The sequence below is a fragment of the Chiloscyllium punctatum genome, chromosome 13, assembly GCF_047496795.1.
Source record: "Chiloscyllium punctatum isolate Juve2018m chromosome 13, sChiPun1.3, whole genome shotgun sequence".
Lineage (NCBI taxonomy): Eukaryota > Metazoa > Chordata > Chondrichthyes > Orectolobiformes > Hemiscylliidae > Chiloscyllium > Chiloscyllium punctatum.
In genome coordinates this window covers 91515871-91537226 of record NC_092751.1, presented here as the reverse complement: position 1 = coordinate 91537226, position 21356 = coordinate 91515871, and the positions used below count along the sequence as shown (strand labels likewise).

General features: G+C 42.9%; 1 protein-coding gene across 18 annotated transcripts in view; it reads right to left on the bottom strand.

Annotated features, from left to right (window-relative positions):
• Window positions 1–20623, bottom strand: part of rassf4a (Ras association domain family member 4a) — a 274406-nt gene extending 253783 nt beyond the window's left edge. For 14 of the 18 annotated variants that reach the window (XM_072583220.1, XM_072583219.1, XM_072583215.1 and 11 more), the window contains exon 1: window positions 19997–20080. The gene's annotated coding sequence lies outside the window, so the exon portion shown is untranslated. Of the gene's footprint in view, window positions 1–19463; window positions 19482–19888; window positions 20081–20532 lie in introns of those variants that run through there. The other 4 variants (XM_072583217.1, XM_072583226.1, XM_072583216.1 and 1 more) reach the window with 4 other exon arrangements.
• Between the last annotated feature and the right edge of the window lie 733 nt (window positions 20624–21356).

The following is a 21356-nucleotide window of genomic DNA, read 5'->3' as shown; positions in this document are numbered from 1 at the left end:
ATAGGAGGCAGACCAGAATTGAATGTAGTATGCCAATAATGGCCTAACCAATGTCCTGTACAGATGCAACATGATCTCCCACCTCCTATATTCAATGCAGTGACCATTCCAAACGCCTTCTTCACTATCCTGTCTACCTGCGACTTCACTTTCAAGGAACTATGAACATGCACATCAAGGTGTCTTTGTTCAGCAACACTCTATTGGAGCTTATCATTAATTGTATAAGTCCTGTCCTGATTTGCCTTTCCAAAATTCAGCACCTCACATTTTTCTAAATTTAACTCCACCTGCCACTCCTTGGCCCATTGGCACATCTGATCAAGATCCTGTTGTACTCAGAGGTAACCTTCTTCACTGTCCACTACACCACTAATTTTGATGTTATCCAGAAACTTACTAACCATACCTCCTATATTCACATTCAAATCAATTATATAAAATGACAAAAAGCAGAGGTCCCAGCACCAATCCTTGTGGCACACTCATGGTCACAGGCTTCCAATCTTAAAAGCAACCCTCTACCACTACCTTTTGTCTACTACCTTTGAGCTGGTTCTGTATCGAAATGGCTAGTTTTCCCTCTATTCCATGTAATCTAACCTTGCTAACCAGCCTATCATGGGAAACCTTGCGGAATGCCTTACCGAATTTCATATAGATCCCATCCACTGCTCTGCCCTCATCAATCCTCTGTTACCTCTTCAAAAAACTCAATCAAGTTCGTGAGGCATGATTTCCCAAGCACAAAGCCATGCTGACTATCCCTAATCAGTCCTTGCCTTTCCAAATACATGTAAATTCTGTCCCTCAGCATTCCCTCCAACAACTTGCCCACCACCGATGTCTATAGTTCCCTGGCTTTTCCTTACCACCTTTCTTAAACAGTGGCACTACATTAGCCAACTCCAGTCTTCTGGCACCTCATTTGTGGCTATTGATGACACAAATATCTCAGCAAGGGGCCCAGCAATCTCTTCCCTAACTTCCCACAGATTTCTAGGGTACACCTCGTCAGGTCATGGGGATTTATCCACCTTTATGCATTTTAAGACGTTCAGCACTTCATCCTCTGTAACATGGACACCTTTCAAGATGTTGCTACTTATTTCCCCATGGTCTCTATCCTTCTCCACAGAATGGCCTAATTCTGCTGCGATGTCATATGGTCCTGTGAGCAAAGATTGGATTGTCTGGGCTAGTAGCATCTGGGAGTTGAGTAAGAGATGACTTGATTTAAACACACAAGCTACTTCCTGTGGACTGGATGTATCCTTTTGTGGGAGAATCTGAAACGAGCAAACATTGTTTAAAAATCAGGTGTCACCAAGTTAAAGTAGACAATAGGTGAGCTTTTCTCCCAGGGTAGGGAGTCTTTGGAACTCTGTTCCTGAAAAGGTGACCGAAGCTAAGCTGTGCAATGGTGTACTCCATGACTCCATTCCATTCATGTCACTGATTTCCGGATCTCGAAGTCAATGTCGCAGCTGGGAAGCTCCCAGAACCTGGGAAGAAAATGAGAGGCAACGCTGGAAGTGGAAGCAGGATCGTTGGATATTTTTAAGGAGGAGGTAGATTGGGTCTTGATAAGCCGGGGGTGAAAGGTTATCAGGGTAGGCGGAAGGGTGGATTTGAGGTTACAATCGGATCAGAGATAATTGGAGTGAATTAGAGGCACTTCCTCCTGATTCCTATGTTTACGTTTTTGCCATGCAGGTGGAGGTGTCAGCTCTAATGTGGAATCACAGAATCCTTACAGTGTGGAAGCAGTCCCTTCGGCCCAACAAGCCCACACCGACCCACCGGAAAGTACCTACCCAGACCCATTTCCCCTACCCTAAATTATCTTATATTTACCCCTGACTAATGCACATAACCTACACATTCCTGAACACTGTGGGTAATTTAGCATGGCCAATTCACCTAAACTGCACATCTTTGGATTGTGGGAGGAAACCAGAGCGCCCGGAGGAAACCCACGCAGACGCAGGGAGAATGTGCAAACCCCACACAGACAGTCGCCTAAGGGTGGAATCGCACCCGGGTCTCTGGCGCTGTGAGGGAGCAGTGCTAATCGCTAAGCCACTGTGCCGCCCCAAATGTGGTGAATAGCTGCCAGAAGTATGCAGGGCATGATGCCAATCAGCCCACAATGTGGATTATTGCCCAGTGGTATCACGTGTGAATTTAGCGCTCCTGCCAATGCCCTTTCCGTGCAGCAGGAAGAATCCCCACTGGCATTACTTAAAGAAGGGATCAAAGGATTTGTTGAGTCACAGCAATCAGCAACTGACCTGCAGGTGGTCCGTGCTTTCCTTAATTGCTTCAAGTTGCAAAACCCTCCAGGAAGTGATGTGGGAGGTACTCAAAAGCACTCGCGCTAACTTCAAAGTTTCGGCATCAACCAGCGGCTGCCAGGCAAGGGTGTCATGGTGGACATTCCACTGGAAAACAGCAGGACTTGGAGATAATGCAGAGCAAGAGGAGCTGCCGGGGGAAAGAATAGGAGGGAGCGAAAGCCAAATCCACCTAAAAATCCTCAGGGAGTAATTTACCTACCGGAACATTAATCAGGAAAGGGTGTGTGAGGTATCCTCTGTATCAACATGATTGTCCCACGAGACTTTGCTACTTACTGCAGCCACTACTGCCACCACAGAGCATGACAAACAATGCAGCAAAGGTGACCATGGCAGCAAACTTTAATATGTTTGGCTTCTTCTGGGCTGGAACTGAAGATACTAGTGACAGCTTGCAGTGTGCCAGCCTCTGGTGCACAAGGAACCTGACGGAGGCTCTCCTCTGAGAGCTAATTACATCCTCTCTTGCCACAGAGAGGTAGGCAGAGCGAGACTGGGACCTTGCTAAGATTGTCGGTTTGCCCAAGAACTGTGGATGCTGGAAATCCAAAACAGAAACGGAAATGGCTGGTGAAACCCAGCAGGTTTGGCAGCATCTGTGGAGGAAAAAAAACCGAGTCAACGTTTCAGGTTCAGTGATCTTTTATTGGAATAGTTCTGAAGAAGGGTTCCTAGATCTGAAACAGTGACTCTGCTTTCTCTCCACAGATGCTGCCAGATCTGCTGAGCTTCTCCAGAAATTTCTGTTTTGGTTACAGGTTTGCTTGTTGTGCGGGGTGTCACATGCCAACTTTGCCAAGTCCCAAACTGCAAGAGATTTGACTCCTTCAACATTCATCTGGTGTGTGACGAGTGCCAGAGAGTCAGAGACCCAATGCCCAGTTTCTGGTTGCAGTCAGAATGATTTATTTTGCAATAGTTCCAGAGCTGAATTCCAGGTGTGAGGGGAGAGTGACAGCCCTTGACATCAAGACCACATTTGACAGAGTGTGGCATCAAGTAGCCCCAGCAAACCTGGAACTGAAGAGAATTGGGGGCAAACTCTCTGCTGGTTGGAGTCATATCTGCCACTAATAAAGATGGTTGTAGTTGTTGGACGTCAGTCATCTCAGATCCAGGATATCTCTGCAGGAATTCCTCTAGATAGTGTTCTCAGCCCAACCATCTTCAGCTACTTCATCAATGACGTTCCCTCCACTGTAAGGTCAGAAACAGGGAGGCTTACCAATGATTGCACAATGTTTCATACCATTTGCAACTCCTCAGATACAGTGAAGCAGTCCACCTTCAAACGCAACAAGACCTGGAAAATATGCAGGCTTGGGCTGACAAGTGGTAAGTAATATTTGTGCCACACAAATGCCAGGCAATGATCACCTCAATTGAGAGACAATCTAACCACCATCCCTTGACATTCAATGGTGTTACCACCACTGAATTCCCCACCAACACTATCCTTAGGATTGCTATTGACTAGAAACTCAACTGGACACTCCACATAGTGGGCGGCACGGTGGCACAGTGGTTAGCACTGCTGCCTCACAGCGCCAGAGACCTGGGTTGAATTCCCGCCTCAGGCGACTCTCTGTGTGGAGTTTGCACATTCTCCCTGTGTCTGCGTGGGTTTCCTCCGGGTGCTCCGGTTTCCTCCCACAGTCCAAAAAAAATGTGCAGGTCAGGTGAATTGGATATGCTAAATTGCCGGTAGTGTTAGTTGAAGGGGTAAATGTTGGAGTAAATGGGTCTGGGTGGTATACGCTTCAGCAGGTCGGTGTGGACTTGTTGGGCCGAAGGGCCTGTTTCCACACTGTAAGTAATCTAATCTAATCTAATAAACACAGTGGCTATATACATTATATAAACACCTCTTGACACTCCAAAGCTAGTCCACTATCTACGAGTCACAAGTAAGGTGTGTGATGGATACTCCCCATTTGGCTGGATGATTTCAATGTGAACAATATTCAAGAAACCTGGTATCATCCAGGACAAAACAGCTCACTTGACTGGCACTACATCCATAAGCAGAAATCCTCCACCACTGACTCTCAGTCACAGCAGTGTGTATTGTCTCCAAGATGCACTACAGAAATTCACCGAAGATCCTTAGACAGCACATTCCAAACCCATGATCACTTCCATCCAGATGGACAGGACAGCAGATATCTTCCTTCCAAGCCAATCACTATACTGACTTGAAAATATATCACTGTTTCTTCAGTGTCACTGGACCAAAATCCTGGAATTCACTCCCTAACAGCACTTGTAGTCAGTAGCACTGCAGCAGTTCAAGAAGGCAGCTCACTACCACCTTCTCAAGCAAAACTACAGATGAGTAATGAATGCTGCGATGCCCACGTCGAGGGAATAAAATAAGTTCACTGTGTAACTACTGCCGGCTGCATTTCAGCCAATGTGAGCAAAAGACAGGGTCAAAACAGTTTGTTGCTGAGGATTCTGGTATACAACCTATGACTATGCTGCTCCATGGAACGTGATGGAGCAAACCAGCAGTGCATAAATAAATATTGCCATTGCTTAGCAACCTGCAGACTGGGTGCCAAGATACATGGTGGTCTTCTGACTCCTCAACATTCTCACCATCATGAGGGTACAGCCATTGCCATCAACTCAGGAGCAGAAAAATGAGGAAGACGAAGGGAGAGAGTAATCTCAATAGCTTCTTTACACCCATGCTGCCTACAAATAACTCAGCCAAGTGGAACTACAACCCCAAATGCCCCATTTACCAAGATCACACTTCATCTTTCTTCAGGCAGTAACCATTACAATGCTTACTTTAGCCATAACGCAAAGCTAAAAACCACGATAAAATAAACATTCCAAACCAAAATTTATCAACGTATTCATGCTGTATTGCACACAAAAGTTAACAAATCCTTATTATGCCTTTGCCTGTCTTGGTATTCCAAGGCAGCATTGTCTGAGTGGCTGTACCACAGCCAATGCAAGGTTCCTGACAGTCAGCGGAGAAGACTGCAGCTGGTCTTGAAGAATGACTTCGAACAGCATTGGGTCTACAATGGTTGGCACTGGAAAGCATCATTTCAGCTGGCAGACTGGCAACAGCATGGACATTGTTGGGAGGATGAATACTAACTTACTGAGAAAGGACAGAGGAGGTCTTTATATCACGGCGCTTACACTAACTACAATTTGTAAATCAGAAGAGGGCGGGTTGAGGGATGAGATGTGTTGCTAAGAGGAGGTTGAGATAGGAGGATGCGGTCACCTTTGATAGCTTTAGCCAAACTGCTGGCCATGAATCAGCAATTGGTGTCCCAAGATTGGTTGGCATTATCTTCATCGTGTAGAATGAGACTGGCATGCCCCACCCCTCAAGTTTGCCCCTTAAATCTTTGAAATTCTCTACACCAGAAAGTTGTAACACTCTGTCAATGAAGAAATTTATTCTGAATTTCTCAGAAATGATTGGAGTCTTATCCTGAGACTTTAGCCTCATGTTTTAGGTTCCTCAGACTGGGGAAACAAACTTTCAAACGCTACCCTATCAAGCTCTTGAAACCCAAGGTTAGCTGATACCTCACTCCCACTAATTTGAAATTGTTAAACTCATGATTGAATTCCTACTTAACTTCATATCTATCTGTACGCTTCATTTTTCCTGTTTTACTATCCCCCAAACTCTCCACTCCTTACACGCTGATCTCTGACTTCCTTCTCCTTACCGTTGCAGCCATCAATGTTCCACATTCTAGAATTCCCCTTCTTGAACCATCCTTAAAGTGTTCCTCAGTGACCAAACTATTTTTCTGTTTCTGCCTAAATGACCTTTTGCTTTGGATCATACTTCTGTAAAGCACGGTGGGATCTTTCTCCATGTTGAGTACGTGCTACCAAATGTTGCAGCAGCTTCCATCCAACAAACTATCAGTTCTGGTCATATTTATAATTTTGCTGTTGTTCTATCTGGTCACACAATTGTTCATTGTGTTGTATATTCTTATTCCTTCTATGTCCTTGTTCATCTCATTATAAATATTCCATTATCTTTTGTACCAATCTGCTCTCTTTGCTACAGATTCTCTTGTGTAAATAGTACACTGTGCAAAACACACAAAGAGATGAAACTTGGCACAAATTCTTTTGGAATTGCGTTATAAGTAGGACCCAGGTTTCGATACATTACAAGGCGGTAGGAAGGCTGACGAGGTCTTGAAATCAGATTTTAGGTGAGCTGCTATGGAGATACAAAAATCAAGATCTCTTCTATTCGGGTCACAGAAATAGGAGGATACGGGAGACTGAAGACTTGGCTGGAGAACTGTCATCAAAGGGAAGACTTCAGCTTTCTGAAGTATTGGGACTAGTTCTGGTCTGGGGGACCTGCAAATCGTGGATGGGTTACATCTGATCAGGATCAGAACTAACGAGCTATGAAGTATATTCTCCCGGGCAGTTGGGGAGGGGTTTAAACTGGATGGGCAGGAACCTGACAAAGATTTCAGTTTCAAAGAAAACAGAATTAATAAAAAGGAGAAAGTAGAAAGCAGGCAAACCCTAGGCAAGTATCAAATAAAGTCAGAATAGGAAATAATGCTTTGTAAAGAAAACATAATTAAGGGCATTTCATCTCAGTGTGCATAATATCCATAATAAAGTTGATCATTTGAATGCACAAATTGAGGTAAATGAGTGTGATTCAAGTGCCATTACCAAGGCAACATTACAGGATGGCGAATGTGAGGACAGCAGATGCTGGAGATTAGAGTCAAGATTAGAGTGGTGCTGGAAAAGCACAGCAGGTCAGGCAGCATCCGAGGAGCAGGAAAATCGATGTTTCGGGCAAAATCATTCCTGAGGCAGGAGGTGATGCAGCATTGTTAATAAATGGATAAGGACACTGGTAAGAAAGGATCTTGGAATGAAGGATCAAGATGCAGAATCAGTTTGGGTAGAGCAAAGAAACAGCAAGGGGTAAACATTGGTGGGATTTATAGGCTATCAAACCTTAGTCGTAAATGTGGAGCATGACATGGGTCGGGAAATGAGAGGCATGTGTAACATTGGCAATGTAGCAATAATAGACAACTCCAGTTTACACATAGACTGGGTTAACCAAATTGGTACTCATGCTGTGGAGAATAAATTCCTGGAATATGTACACAAGATATGTTTCTGGTGCAGTGTGTTGAACAGCTAACAACGGTTAGGCTATTTGGATTTAGCTTTGTATATGAAGAAAGAGTCAATTAGTAATGTTGCTGTAAAGAAACCTTTGAGAAGTAGTTGCCACAGTATGATAGAATCTGGTGTTAAATTTAAATGTGATATATTTCTTTCTGAAACCAGTGAAGAACTCTCTGCAATATGTACAGGCACTGCTGTTCTCTAATAACGTACACAGCGACTGCTGTTCTCTATAATATAGGTCTTAAATCCACACCAAGGAAATTATGAAGATATAAGGGGCAAGTTGGCCATGATGGATTGTAAAAATATGCTAACATATTTGGTTGTGGACTGACAATAGCTGTTATCGAACAAGATATACCAGATAGATAAAGGCTCCTCTAAGGCACAAACATCAAAGAGAAAGGTAAATCGACCACAGTTAACAAAAGAAGTTTAGGACTCCATTAGATCAAACAAAGTGGTTTCTAAGAACGCCAGAGCGAGTGGTAAGTCTGAAAATCAGAGCAATTTAGAACCCAGCAAAAGTAGGGCCTTTTGTAAAGAAACTGATTGAGGAAGAGAATTTGAATGCGAGCTGGTAAGGAAGATAATGATGGGCTGTGATACCTTCTTCAGACATGTGAAAAGAAAACAATTAGCTCAGACAAATGTTTCTGCTGATGGGTGAGCCCCGAACCAGAGGACACAGCTTAAAAATAAGGGGTAGGCCATTTAGGACAGAGATGAGGAGAAACTTCTTCACCCAGAGAGTGGTGACTGTGTGGAATGCTCTGCCCCAGAAGAAAGAGTTGAATAGAGCTCTCAAGGATAGTGGAATCAAGGGTTATGGAGATAAGGCAGGAACAGGATACTGATTGAGGATGACCAGCCATGATCATAATGAATGATGGTGCAGACTCGAAGGGCAGAATGGCCTACTCCTGCACCTATTGTCTATTATTGGTGGGAACAAGAATTTGTTTGAAGAAGAACAGGGAATAGGCCTCTTTCTGGGGTAGATGGGACCCCTACAAACAGGATGGTCTTCACCTAAACCAGATAGGTACCAATATCCTGGGGGGATATTTGCTAATGCTCTTCGGATGGACTAAAACTAATTCAGCAGGGGAATGGGAACCAAAATTGGAGCTTGAGTATTCGAAAGGATGAGAGTAGTGAAGTCAGAACTAAGATTTCAAGATTGCAAGAGGGCATCAGCAGGCAAGAAGTTAGTTTGAAGTGTGTCTACTTCAATGCCAGGAGCATCCGGAATAAGGTGAGAGAACTTGAAGCATGGGCTGGTAACTGGGATTTCGATGTTGTGGTCATTTCGGAGACGTGGGTAGAGCAGGGACAAGAATGATTACTGCAGGTTCCGAGATTTAGATGTTTCAGTAAGAACAGCGAAAATGGTAAAACAGGGGGTGGTATGGCACTGTTAGTCAAGGGCAGTATTACGGTGGCAGAAAAGACATTTGAGGACTCATCTACTGAGGTAGCAATGGCTGACATTAGAAACAGGAAAGGACCTGTTGGGAGTTTTCTATGGGGCCTCCAAATAGTTCCAGAGATGTAGAGGATAGGATAGCAAAGATGATCGTCTAAAGGAGCGAGAGTGATAGGGTAGTTGTTATGGGGGACTTCAACTTTCCAAACATTGACTGGGAATACCACAGTTCAAATACTTTAGATGGGTCAGTTTTTGTCCAATGTGTGCAGGAGGGTTTCCTGACAGTACGTAGACAGGCCAACAAGGGGAGAGGCTGCATTAGATTTGGTACTGGGTAATGAACCTGGCCAGGTGTTAGATTTGGAGGTAGGTGAGCACTTTGGTGTTCGTGACCATTATTATGTTTAGTTTAATGATGGAAAGGGATAGGTATATACCGCAGGGCAAGAGTTATAGCTGGAGGAAAGGCAATTACTATGTGATTAGGCAAGATTTAGGATGCATAGGATGGAGAATGAAACTGCAGGGGATGAGCACAATTGAAATGTGCAGCTTATTCAAGGACAAGCTACTACAAGTCCTTGATAAGTATATACCGGTCAGGCTGGGAGGAAGTTGTTGAGCACGAGAGCTGTTGCTTACTAAAGAAATTGAATCTCTCTTCAAGAGGAAGAAGAACGCTTATGTTAGAATGAGATGTGAAGGCTCAGTTAGGGTGCTTGAGAGTTACAAGTTAGCCAGGAAAGACCTAAAGAGAGAGCTAAGAAGAGCCAGAAGGCGACATAAAAAGTCACTGGCGGATAGGATCAAGGAAAACCCTAAGGTTTTCTATGGCTATATCAGGAATAAAAGAATGATGAGAGTAAGATTAAGGCCAATCAAGGACAGTAGTGGGAAGTTCTGCATGGAGTCAGAGGAGATAGGGGAAGTGCAAAATGAATACATTTCGTCAGTATTCACACTAGAAAAAGAAAATGTTGTTGAGAAGAATACTGAGATACAGGCTACTAGACTAGATGGGATCGAGGTGCATAAGGAGGAGGTGTTAGCAATACTGGAAAGTGTGAAAATAGATAAGTCCCCTGGGCTGGATGGGATTTATCAGAGGACTCTCTGGGAAGCCAGGGAGGAGATTACAGAGCCTTTGGCTTTGATCTTTCCGTCAGCATTGTCTATGAGAATAGTGCCAGAAGACTGGAGGTTAGCAAATGTTGTTCCCTTGTTCAAGAAGGGGAGTAGAGACAACCCTGAAAATTATAGACCAGTGAGCCTTACTTTGGTTGTGGGTAAAGTGTTGGAAAGGGTTATAACAGATAGGATTTATAATCATCTAGAGAGGAATAAGTTGATTAGAGATAGTCAACATAGTTTTGTGAAGAGTACATCATGCCTCCCAAACCTTATTGAGTCCTTTGAGGTGACCAAACAGGTGGATGAGAGTAAAGCGATTGATGTGATGTATATGGATTTCAGTAAGGCATTTGATAAGGTTCCCCACGGTAGGCTATTGCACAAAATACGAAGGCATGGGATTGAGGGTGATTTAGCTGTTTGGATCAAAAATTGGCTAGCTCGATGGGAAATATTCATCCTGGAGTTCAGTTACTCGTGGGGTACCGCAAGGATCTGTTTTGGGTCCACTGTTGTTTGTCATTTATATAAATGACCTGGATGTTTTAATAAATTTGCAGATGACACTAAGGTCGGTGAAGTTGTGCATAGTGACGAAGGATGCTGTAGGTTACAGAGAGACATAGATAAGCTGCAGAGCTAGGCTGAGAGGTGGCAAATGGAAAAGTGTGAGGTGATTCACTTTGCAAGGAGTAATAGGAATGCAGAGTACTGGGCTAATGGTAAGATTCTTGGTAGACGAGCAAAGAGGTCTTGGTGTCCAAGTACATAGATCCTTGACAGTTGCCACCCAGGTTGATAGGGTTGTTAAGAAGGCATACAGTGTGTTAACTTTTAATGGTAGAGGGATCGAGTTTCGGAACCATGAGCTCATGCTGCAGCTGTACAAAACTCTGGTGCAGCCACATTTGGAATATTGCATACAATTCTGGTCACCGCATTATGGGAAGGATATGGAAGCTTTGGAAAGGGTTCAGAGATTTACTAGGATGTTGCCTGATATGGAGGGAAGGTCTTACGAGAAGAGGCTGAGGGATTTGAGGCTATTCTCGTTAGAGAGAAAGTTGAGATGCCACTTAATTGAGACATAGAGGGTTAGATAGGGTGGACAGTGAGAGCCTTTTTCCTCAGATGGTGATGGCTAGCATGGGAGGAGATAGCTTTAAATCGAGAGGTGATAGATAGAGGACAGATGTCAGAGGTGGTTTCTTTACTCAGAGTAGTAGGGGCATGGAACGCACTGCCTGAAACAGTAGTAGACTCATCAACTTTAAGAATCGACGTTTCGGGCATCAGCCCTTCTTCAGGAATCCTGAATGCGAAACGTCGATTCTCCTGTTCCTTGGATGCTGCCTGACCTGCTGCGCTTTTCCAGCAACACATTTTCAGCTCTGATCTCCAGCATCTGCAGTCCTCACTTTCTCCTCATCAACTTTAAGGGCATTTAAATGGCCATTGGATAGGCATATGGATGAGAATGGAATCGTGTAGGTTAGATGGGCTTCAGATTGGTTCAACAGACGCAACATCGAGGGCCGAAGGGTCTGTACTGCACTGTTATGTTCTATGTTCTAAAAAACTTATTAACTCAGAGGGTAGTGAACCTTTGGAATCTTTCCATCCCAGACAGCCATGGAAACTCAACCATTAAGTATGCTAAAGACAGAAATCAACAGATATCCAGAGACTGATACACTGATTAAAGTACAGGAAAACGATACTGAGGGAGATGATCAGTCATGATCTAATTGAATAATGGAGCAGCCTTGAAAGCCTTGAATGGCCTATTCCTGTTCTGATGTGGAGAAAAAAGGACAAACGTCTTCAGCATTCAAACTGACATCTTGCTAGATTGCATTTCCATCAGGAACTTGCACTTACACGTGGCCTCTAGTGATAAGTTCCAAGGTTACTCACACAGTGTACTCAGATAGCATTTGTGAAACCTGAACATCTCATTCCATGATCTTTCCAACCAAACACCCAACCCCACACCCCAACCCTGTCATGGAATGGGCTACTTTCAGCACAGACAACCCACTGCAGAAAGATAGAAAACAGGTGCAGCGGTAGGCCATTTGGCCCTTCGAGCCTGCCACACCATTCAATATGATTGTGGCTGATCGTGCAATCTCAGTATCCCACTCACACTTTCTCTCCATACCCTTGATCACTTTAGCTGCAAGGGCCACGTTCAGCTCCCTCTTGAATATATCTAATGAGCTGGCCCCAATAACTTCCTGTGGGAGAGAATTCACAACTCTCCGAGTGAAGAAATTCTTCCTCATCTCATCCTGAGTGGCTCACCACTTAATCATAAGGCTGTGAACCCTAGTTCTGGACTTCCCCAACGCCAGGAACATTATTCCTGCATCTAGTCTGAACAGTCCCATCAGGATTTTATATGTTTCTATGAGATCATCCCTCATTCTTCTAAATTCCAGCGAGTACAAGCCCCATCAATCCAGTCTTTCCTTATATGTCAGTCCTGCCATCCCAGGAATCTGTCTGGTGAACTTTTGCTGGACTCCCGCAAGAGCTAGACTCTCCTTTCTCAGACTAGGAGACTGTCCCACCTCACCTTTTCCGAAACTGCCACCATTCGGGAAATAATCTTCCTATTTTGTGACCAAAACAGATAATCTCACATTTATCCACATTATGTTGCGTATGCCAAGTATCTGCCCACTCAGCCAGCCTATCCAAGTTACCCTGCAGCCTCTCAGCATCCTCCTCACAGCACTCCTCACAGCCCCCCCCAACTTACTGTGATCTGAGAATTTGGAGATATTCCATTCAATTCCTTCTTCCAAATCATTAACGTATACTGTGAACAGCTGGGATCTCAGCACTGAACACAGCACCCCACTTGTCACTATCTGCCACTCTGAAAAGGACCCATTTATTCCAACTTCCGGCTTCCTGTCTGCCAACCAGTTCTCTATCCGTGTCAATACATTAGCTCTGATACCGTGAGCATTAATTTTCCTTGCGAATCTCTTGTGTGGAACCTTGTCAAAAGCCTTTTGAAAGTCCAGGTACATAACATCGATTATCACCCACTCATTGTCCCCATTATCAGCTTATCTTCTATTTCTTTGTCTGCCTGATATTTTTTTCTCTCTCTGGACTCAGTCAATACCTATCCACTCACTCACTCCCCCACAACTAGGAGGGATAAGGGCTAAGGACAGGCAGGTGGGAATAGTTTGGTTTGGGATTATTGTCGGCATGGACTGATTGGACTAAAGGGCCTGTTCCCCTGCGGTCTGACTGTGACTCCGACTCTCTCTCCCCCACAACCACCACCCCCTGTCATTGAGAGAAATGCCACCTTTTCCAAGCTACTGTCTGTTCTATCTGTGGAAAGGTCACTGGACCCAAACGTTAACTTTGTTTCTCTCTCCACAGATGTTGCCAGACTTGCTGAGTTTCTCCAGCAATTTCTGTGCTTGTTTCTGATCTTCATCATCCGCAATACTTTGTTTTCTTTTTTGAAAAAAAGAGACAAGTTTTAAGCATGTTAAAGCAGCAAGGAGGGTCTGAGGAAGGGAACTGTCGACCAATGAAGGCACTGATTGATGGCCTAAGACAGAGCGAAGGATGTGAGGGATAGACAAAATGCCTGTTTTGGAGGTATTAGAGTTCTTGGAGTTGTAGCACAGGAGCTGAAATTCTTCAGTTCAATGCCTATCCGGGTGTTTACAACTGTTTAAATAGTTTAGAATTTGGCCAGTGTTGATGCTGAAATGCTATTTGACAATACAAGTCAAGGGGTAGCTGCATGGCTTCTTAAACCAAGATTACACTAAAAGTAGTCTCCTTACAATAAGCAATAATGAGATGAAGGAGGCATTAGATATTCAAAAGAAATTGCAATCAATTGGCATGCTATGCATTCACAGTTATAGATATCCAACACTGAATCAATTTCAACGGCGACTGTGTGGCTTAATGGCCTGGAATAATCATTCTGATGTCTACATACTGATTTACAGCAGCACCTTTGACTCTCTGGCACCATTATGATAGTGATATTACTCAACAATTTTGATTCCCTAGGGGCTGCAGAGACTGTGCCAACTCTCCAATTAGACTTTAGCGAGCAGTTATAACATTTTGTAGATTTTCATAAATAACATTTACAAAACCACCTGAAGGATTGTAATCTTTATTAAAGATTTTGCAGTTGGGGCTTATGGAAAAAAGCAAATCCTGGGTAGAAACCTAACTTTTATGAGCACAGAGGCAGCACAAATTCAACAGGCACTGTGTTCATTTGATAGCTCTTCCAAGCCATGGACCCGCCAGCTGGAAAGAGTAACAAAACACATTGTTTGAAGATAGAGATTTTCTTAGTTATATTAACCATGGTTCCTTTCAGCCATTCATTGATAATCATTTTTAATATATATTTTCTCTTAAGCATTTAACATTATAGAGAATAGAAATTTCACTGCCAATTTCTCACAAGTGCAAATATCTTACTTAAAACAAAATGGGTCTGACAGAAACCGAGACTCCACTGTGAATTATGTGAGACTAATGCACTGCCTAAAACATCATGAAATTCAATGAAACTGCCTGACAGGTTCAGTGTTGGTTTAACAGATGTAGCAACTCTGACATCTTAATTGTAACCAAGTTCAGATATTGGTCCAGAAAAAGTCTCACAAGCACCCATTCTCAAACAATAAGAGCGCTATTTCCAGATAAAAGCAGATGCTCGCAAAGTGAAAGAGAGAAAAGAATGCTGGAGAAACCCAGCAGGTCTGACAGCATTTAAGGAGAGAGAAACAGTTAATATTTCCAGCTCGATATAACTCTGCTTCTGAGGAAGAACCATTTCAGACTCAAAAGGTGAACTTCATTTCTTTCTGCACAGATGTTATCAGAGCTGCTGAGTTTCTCCAGCATTTTTCTGTTTTATTATTACTTACAGATGGTTAGATGGTCTCAACTGTATGACTGAAGTACTCAATTATATTGTTCTCAACATTTTTTTTAAAAAATCACATATAGCAAAGGTTGAACTGAACAGAGACTGACCCAGTACCTTCACTCCATGCAAACAGAGAAAAGGCATCCTTCATGTCGAACAATTTCTCGAAAGGCACTTTTCATATTTGATGAATGCGTTCAGCAGCAGTCAATGTTCATAATAGTTTCTTTTCCCTTCATAGTGCAATTTTATGGCTTGAAACTCCCTATGGTTCAATAGCTGGTGTCTTGATGTAACATTCAAAAGCATGGATTGATCAGATGGCAAAAGATAAAACCATCTATATGAGCACTCTAATTACTTTAAAGAGGAAATTGCAAACTTCTTAAAAACCATCTGGTAAAAATCTCTCTATTAAAAAGGATAAAAGTAAATATGGCATCTATGTTGACTTGTGAAATTTGGACAGCCCGACAGTCATACAGCACAGAAACAGGCCCTTCAGCCCACCAAGTATTTACTGTGGCAAAGGATATGGAAGATATAAAATGTAGGGACATAGATGGTGACACCCTGCAAAATGTCCATATTACAGAGGAGGAAGTGCTGGTTGTCTTGAAATGCATAAAGGTGGACAAATCACCAGGTCCTGATCAGGTGTACCCTAGAACTCTGGGAAGCTAGAGAAGTGATTGCTGGGCCTCTTGCTGAGATATTTGTATCATCGATAGTCACAGGTGAGGTGTCGGAAGACTGGAGGTTGGCTAACGTGGTGCCACTGTTTAAGAAGGGTGGTAAAGACAAGCCAGGGAACTATAGCCTGACATCTGTGGTGGGCAAGTTGTTGGAGGGAATCCTGAGGGACAGGATGTACATGTATTTGGAAAGACAAGGACTGATTAGAGATAGTCGACATGGCTTTGTGCATGGGAAATCATGTCTCACAAACTTGATTGAGTTTTTTGAAGAAGTAACAAAGAGGATTGATGAGGGCAGAGCAGTAGATATGATCTTTCTGGACTTTAGTAAGGCATTCGACAAGGTTCCCCATGGGAGATTAATTAGCAAGGTTAGATATCACTGAATACAGGGAGAACTAGCCATTTGGATACAGAACTGGCTCAAAAGGTAGAAGACAGAGGGTGGTGGTGGAGGGTTGTTTTTCAGACTGGAGGCCTGTGACCAGTGAAGTGTCACAAGGATCAGTGCTGGGCCCTCTACTTTTTGTCATTTACATAAATGATTTGGATGCAAGCATAAGAAGTATAGTTAGTAAGTTTGCAGATGACACCAAAGTTGGAGGTGTAGTGGACAGCGAAGGAAGTTACCTCAGATTACAACAGGATCTTGACCAGATGGGCCAATGAACTGAGAAGTGGCAGATGGAGTTTAATTCAGATAAATGTGAGGTGCTGCATTTTGGGAAAGCAAATCTTAGCAGGACTTATACACTGAATGATAAGGCCCTAGGGAGTGTTGCTGAACAAAGAGACCTTGGAGTGCAGGTTCATAGCTCCTTGAAAGTGGAGTCACAGGATAGTGAAGAAGGTGTTTGGTATGCTTTACTTTATTGGTCAGAGTATTGAGTACAGGAGTTGGGAGGTCATGCTGTGGCTGGACAGGACATTGGTTGGGCCACTGTTGGAATATTGCGTACAATTCTGGTCTCCTTCCTATAGGGAAGATGTTGTGAAACTTGAAAGGGTTCAGAAAAGATTTACAAGGATGTTGCTAGGGTTGGAGGATTTGAGCTATAGGGAGAGACTGAATAGGCTGGGGCTGTTTTCCCTGGAGCGTTGGAGGTTGAGGGGTGACGTTATGGAGGTTTACAAAATTATGAGGGGCATGGATACGGTAAATAGACAAAGTCTTTTCCCTGGGGTCAGGAAGTCCAAAACTGGAGGGCATCGGTTTAGGGTGAGAGGGGAAAGATATAAAAGAGACCTAAGAGGCAACTTTTTCACACAGAGGGTGTGGAATGTGCTGCCAGAGGAAGTGGTGGAGGCTGGGACAATTGCAACATTTAAATGGCATTTGGATGGATTTATGAATAGGAAGGTTTTGGAGGGATATGGGCTGGGTGCTGGCAGGTGGGACTAGATTGGGTTGGGATATCTGGTCGGCACGGATAGGTCTGTTTCCATGCTGTTCTTCTCTATGTCTATGCTGACCAACAAACACCAAACTACACTAATCCCATTTACTTGCATTTGGTTCATCGCTTATTATGCCCTACATTTTAAGTGTTCATCCAGATGTTTTTTAAATGTTATGAGAGTACCTGCCTCCACCACCCTCTCCTGTAGCATGTTCTATGTTTCTACCATCCTCTGGGGAAAATAGAATTCCTCAGATCTCCTCAAAACCACTTCCTTCATACCTTAAACCTATGCCCTCTGGTTTTAGACAAGTCTGACACTGGGAAGAGATCGTCATGATCTACTCTGTCTAGCCTCTCTCATAGTGAATGCTTTGAACCTTTTGTTTTTGAAATGCATGCATTCACGGTGATTATCTAATAAAAAGGATAACCATCCTATAGCATGCAACCAATATCATGGGAGATTATAAAAGTGGTAAGATTTGTTGTAGTGTAATCAAGAGAAACAGCTTCAAAATTTGCCCACTTACAGACCAGCAGCAGAGGAAATAAGATCCTAATTTTTTTTTACACAGTGCTCAAGTTAAGAATCATATCTTTCCAGCTACTTTGTTAAACTTTATGCCATATCATTCTTTAAAAAAAAGCATGCCTAAAATTGCACTGACATCCTACAGATGTTTTTTCCTTCTGTCACATAAGAACTATCTATCAGTACCACATCTCATATCTCTTCATGAAAAATCCAACCTGCTATAACTTGCAACAATTTTAATCAAGGCATTTCACAATTGCTAAATACTATAAATTCATTTCCAAATGGGTTGCTCACATAAAAGCTGTACCCAACTTTTCCTCCATTTGCTACTAGTTTCACATCAACTCTCCAGTTATATCTTGTTCTGCCTACATCTCAGACCCTGTTCCATGTTTGGTTTCATCACTCGAAGTGCCTCTCTTACATGTTTGCTTCTCATTTCATAGTAGCACGATCCTCAGGGTCTCTACAAGGTCACAGGCTCAATGAACAACAGGACAGCAATTAGGAGGAATCTGCTTCTTGTAGAACGTTGTGAAGCTTTTGAACTTTCCACGTCACAGATGCTCAATCATTAAGTAATTTCAAGTCAGAAATTGAGAAATTTTCGGATACTGATAGGTTGAATGTGTAGTGAGGAAGATATAGTAGAAATAAAAGTTCAGTCATGATCTCACTGAATGGGAGAAACAGGCTAGAGGGATCAGATAGTCCACTCTTTTTTCTTATTCAGCTATCGGTCCATGATAAATGTATATTAAATAATCCGGCAGAATTCTTTATCCAGGTGAGCTGCAGGTCACTTTGCAGCTTAAGCATCTTAATCACTATGTTCCTTCAGTACAATATCATAATTTTAGTCCAACCTTCAATCGCCCAATGCTCTAAGAACGCTGATAAGACTTTAAAAACAGCAATGCAGAATGAGAAATGAACCAACCAGGTAATTTTGCTCTGGCATTTGTTATGAATTGCTGAACATTTAATGCAGTTATGACATTTGACATAAAGACATATTGAATTATTAACCTTCCTGATTACCACTGAAGTACCAAATAGTTGAAAACAAATATTTCAATAATTACAAAAGTAAATTGCCTAGATAATAATTTGAGATATGATTTGATTTTTTCGAATTCATATGACAGATCAGTTGAGACCCGTGTGCTATCCTCCTGCCCATAATGGCAGGCTGACCAACAACAATTCATTGATAGAATTTTCAATTCGGCAATTTTTAAAATTAGTTCTACTGCCGTAATATACCCTAAATGTACATTGGGACTTAATTCAAATTACTGGATAATTCAATTTTACCGTGAATTAGACTCAAGCACAATATGATACTGGCCCTAAGGCTTTGAAGTGATTGAGGAATTTCTTGTGCCTTGCAAGAGAGTGAATAAATAAAAATGAAGTGTTCAAAAAATAAGAGTAAGCTTGAGAATGACATTAAACAAATGATTAATCTTTTGTTTTTGTTCACTTTCTAAACACACAACTCAGTCATGTAAATCACATCATTTGGTGTGCACACAATGACGTTTCCTCTCCCTCCACAAACAAATTGTCTGACTATTGATTTAGAAAAGAAAACAAACAGCTTAAATTTCAACAATGTTTTTGGAACAGAAGGCAATAAACCACTCTATATGGTTCCTGTACAAGGTTGCATAGACTTTCCAACTAGAGAAAGAAAACTTTCTATGCAACCACCAGAATCTCTTGCTAGGTGAAAAGTGAGCTGAAAATTCACAGGGATGAATTATTACAATCATACTCACTCAGCTCTTTTCTTTCTTCAAATGAATTACACCCCAGGCTCACGATCCCCTGGGAATACCCTCCACCTGTTTTCTGGCATCAAAATGAATTGTGTGCAATTAGGTGTCTCACACATCTGTGGCCCTCCACCAAACAACCCTTAAACACAATGCTCTGAAAATTAAGACACAACAAATAAATATCCACCAAACTCACTCTGATCTATACCGATTCTCTGATGAATGGAAGCATCCTAGAAGATGAAACATTTTAATACAGCTCTTGCCTATGGACCTAATATAGGAGTAATAATAAAGAAACTAACAATTCAGAAATAAACATCTTGTGCCAAAATACTAATTAGTTCTGCTGTTCAATTAACTAGAAGCAGAACAATAATTCTGCAGCGATCAGCATGCCTTTATTCCCAACAGTTTAAAAGTACCTGGCTCAGGATTTGACACTCAGGTCAAAAAGCACCATTTAAAAGAATGTTTTCCGCCCCATCAGTAAGAGATCCACGATACATTACTGACAACAGTGCATACTTTACCATTTAACTTCAGCAGATAGACAAGCTTCTGTCTGGGAGCCAGCTTTCTGTGACACCCCCCCACCCACCAATACAACAACAAACAGACTGCTACCAGCTGTCGGCGCGCGCACTCACCCGGCCACCTCAGCTGTAATGGACAGCTCCTCCAGCCATTCACAAAGCGTGATGTAGATAAGGTGACGCCCCCCGACCAATCGGACTGCCGGATCTCGCCCCACCCCTTTCCTCAAGGTAACTTTTTTTGTATCCAATTCTCTTCCTTGCTCCCGTTATTAGTAACAATCCTGTTTTCCCTGCACTGCCCCAAATCCTTTGGTGAATCTAAGAACACATCAATCTCTGTCTAGAATATCCTCAGTGACTGAGCCAGCTCTCTGCTTTGGAGAATTCCAAAGATTCTCCAGCCCCCTGGAGTCTTCACCACCTCAATCCTAAACGGTTTAGCCTTCTTTCTGAGTTCACATTTCCAGAAACGTGCTGGAGGAACATTCTTCCTGTTTATATGAAAGAATTTCGAGTGAGGAAACATCCACCTTTTAAACCCCCAGCAGGTTTTCTGTTTGCGTGTGCAGAGGCTGCTGTGATTTTTGTTTGTCTCCAGCATTTTCTCTATCCCTCTCCCATCCCACAGGTTCCCGGGTGGAAGTGAATCCGGGCAGTGCTTTCTGACAGCTGCTGCTGGCTTTCCTTGCCCTCCCGCTGGGAGTTGGTCTCCCCTTGTGTCAGCGCGGATGTGAGAGAACCACACGGGCCAAAATAATCAGAGCTGCAAACTAAACAAAGCTCTGGCCCATTGTGCAATTGATCCGCGGAAGATGCAGAAGGTCAGACTGAACTGAATCAGTCTCATGCACCAACTGCAAGCAGGGCTCCTTCCCGCATCCTTCCCCCGTTTTTTTTTCGGTTGTTTACCGTCGCCATGGCGATGTGTACACTGCTGCTTTGATTTAATTAGCCGAGGTTTAATCATGTCATTCGGATTGTTATGTCTCTACGTGTAAGCACCTTTTTTTTCCCCCAGTACAAGAATCAAGTACACATTTGGAATAGTCATTATTGCTCGATATAAAACTGATGGGAAAAAAAGGAAAAACGCTACAATGTTTTGGATGAACAGAAATGTCCGAAATAGGCGGACGAGTAGACCATTCGGTCCGTCCAGCCTGCACTCTCATTCTGAAAACACAAAATGCTGGAGATTACAGCAAGCCACACACATCCATGGAGAGAAAGCAAGGTAACGTTTCCAGTCTAGATGACTCTTCATCCGACGAAGAGTCATCTGGACTCAAAACATTAGCTTGTTTCTCCCTCCATGGATGCTGCCTGACCCACTGTGATCTCCAGCATATTTTGC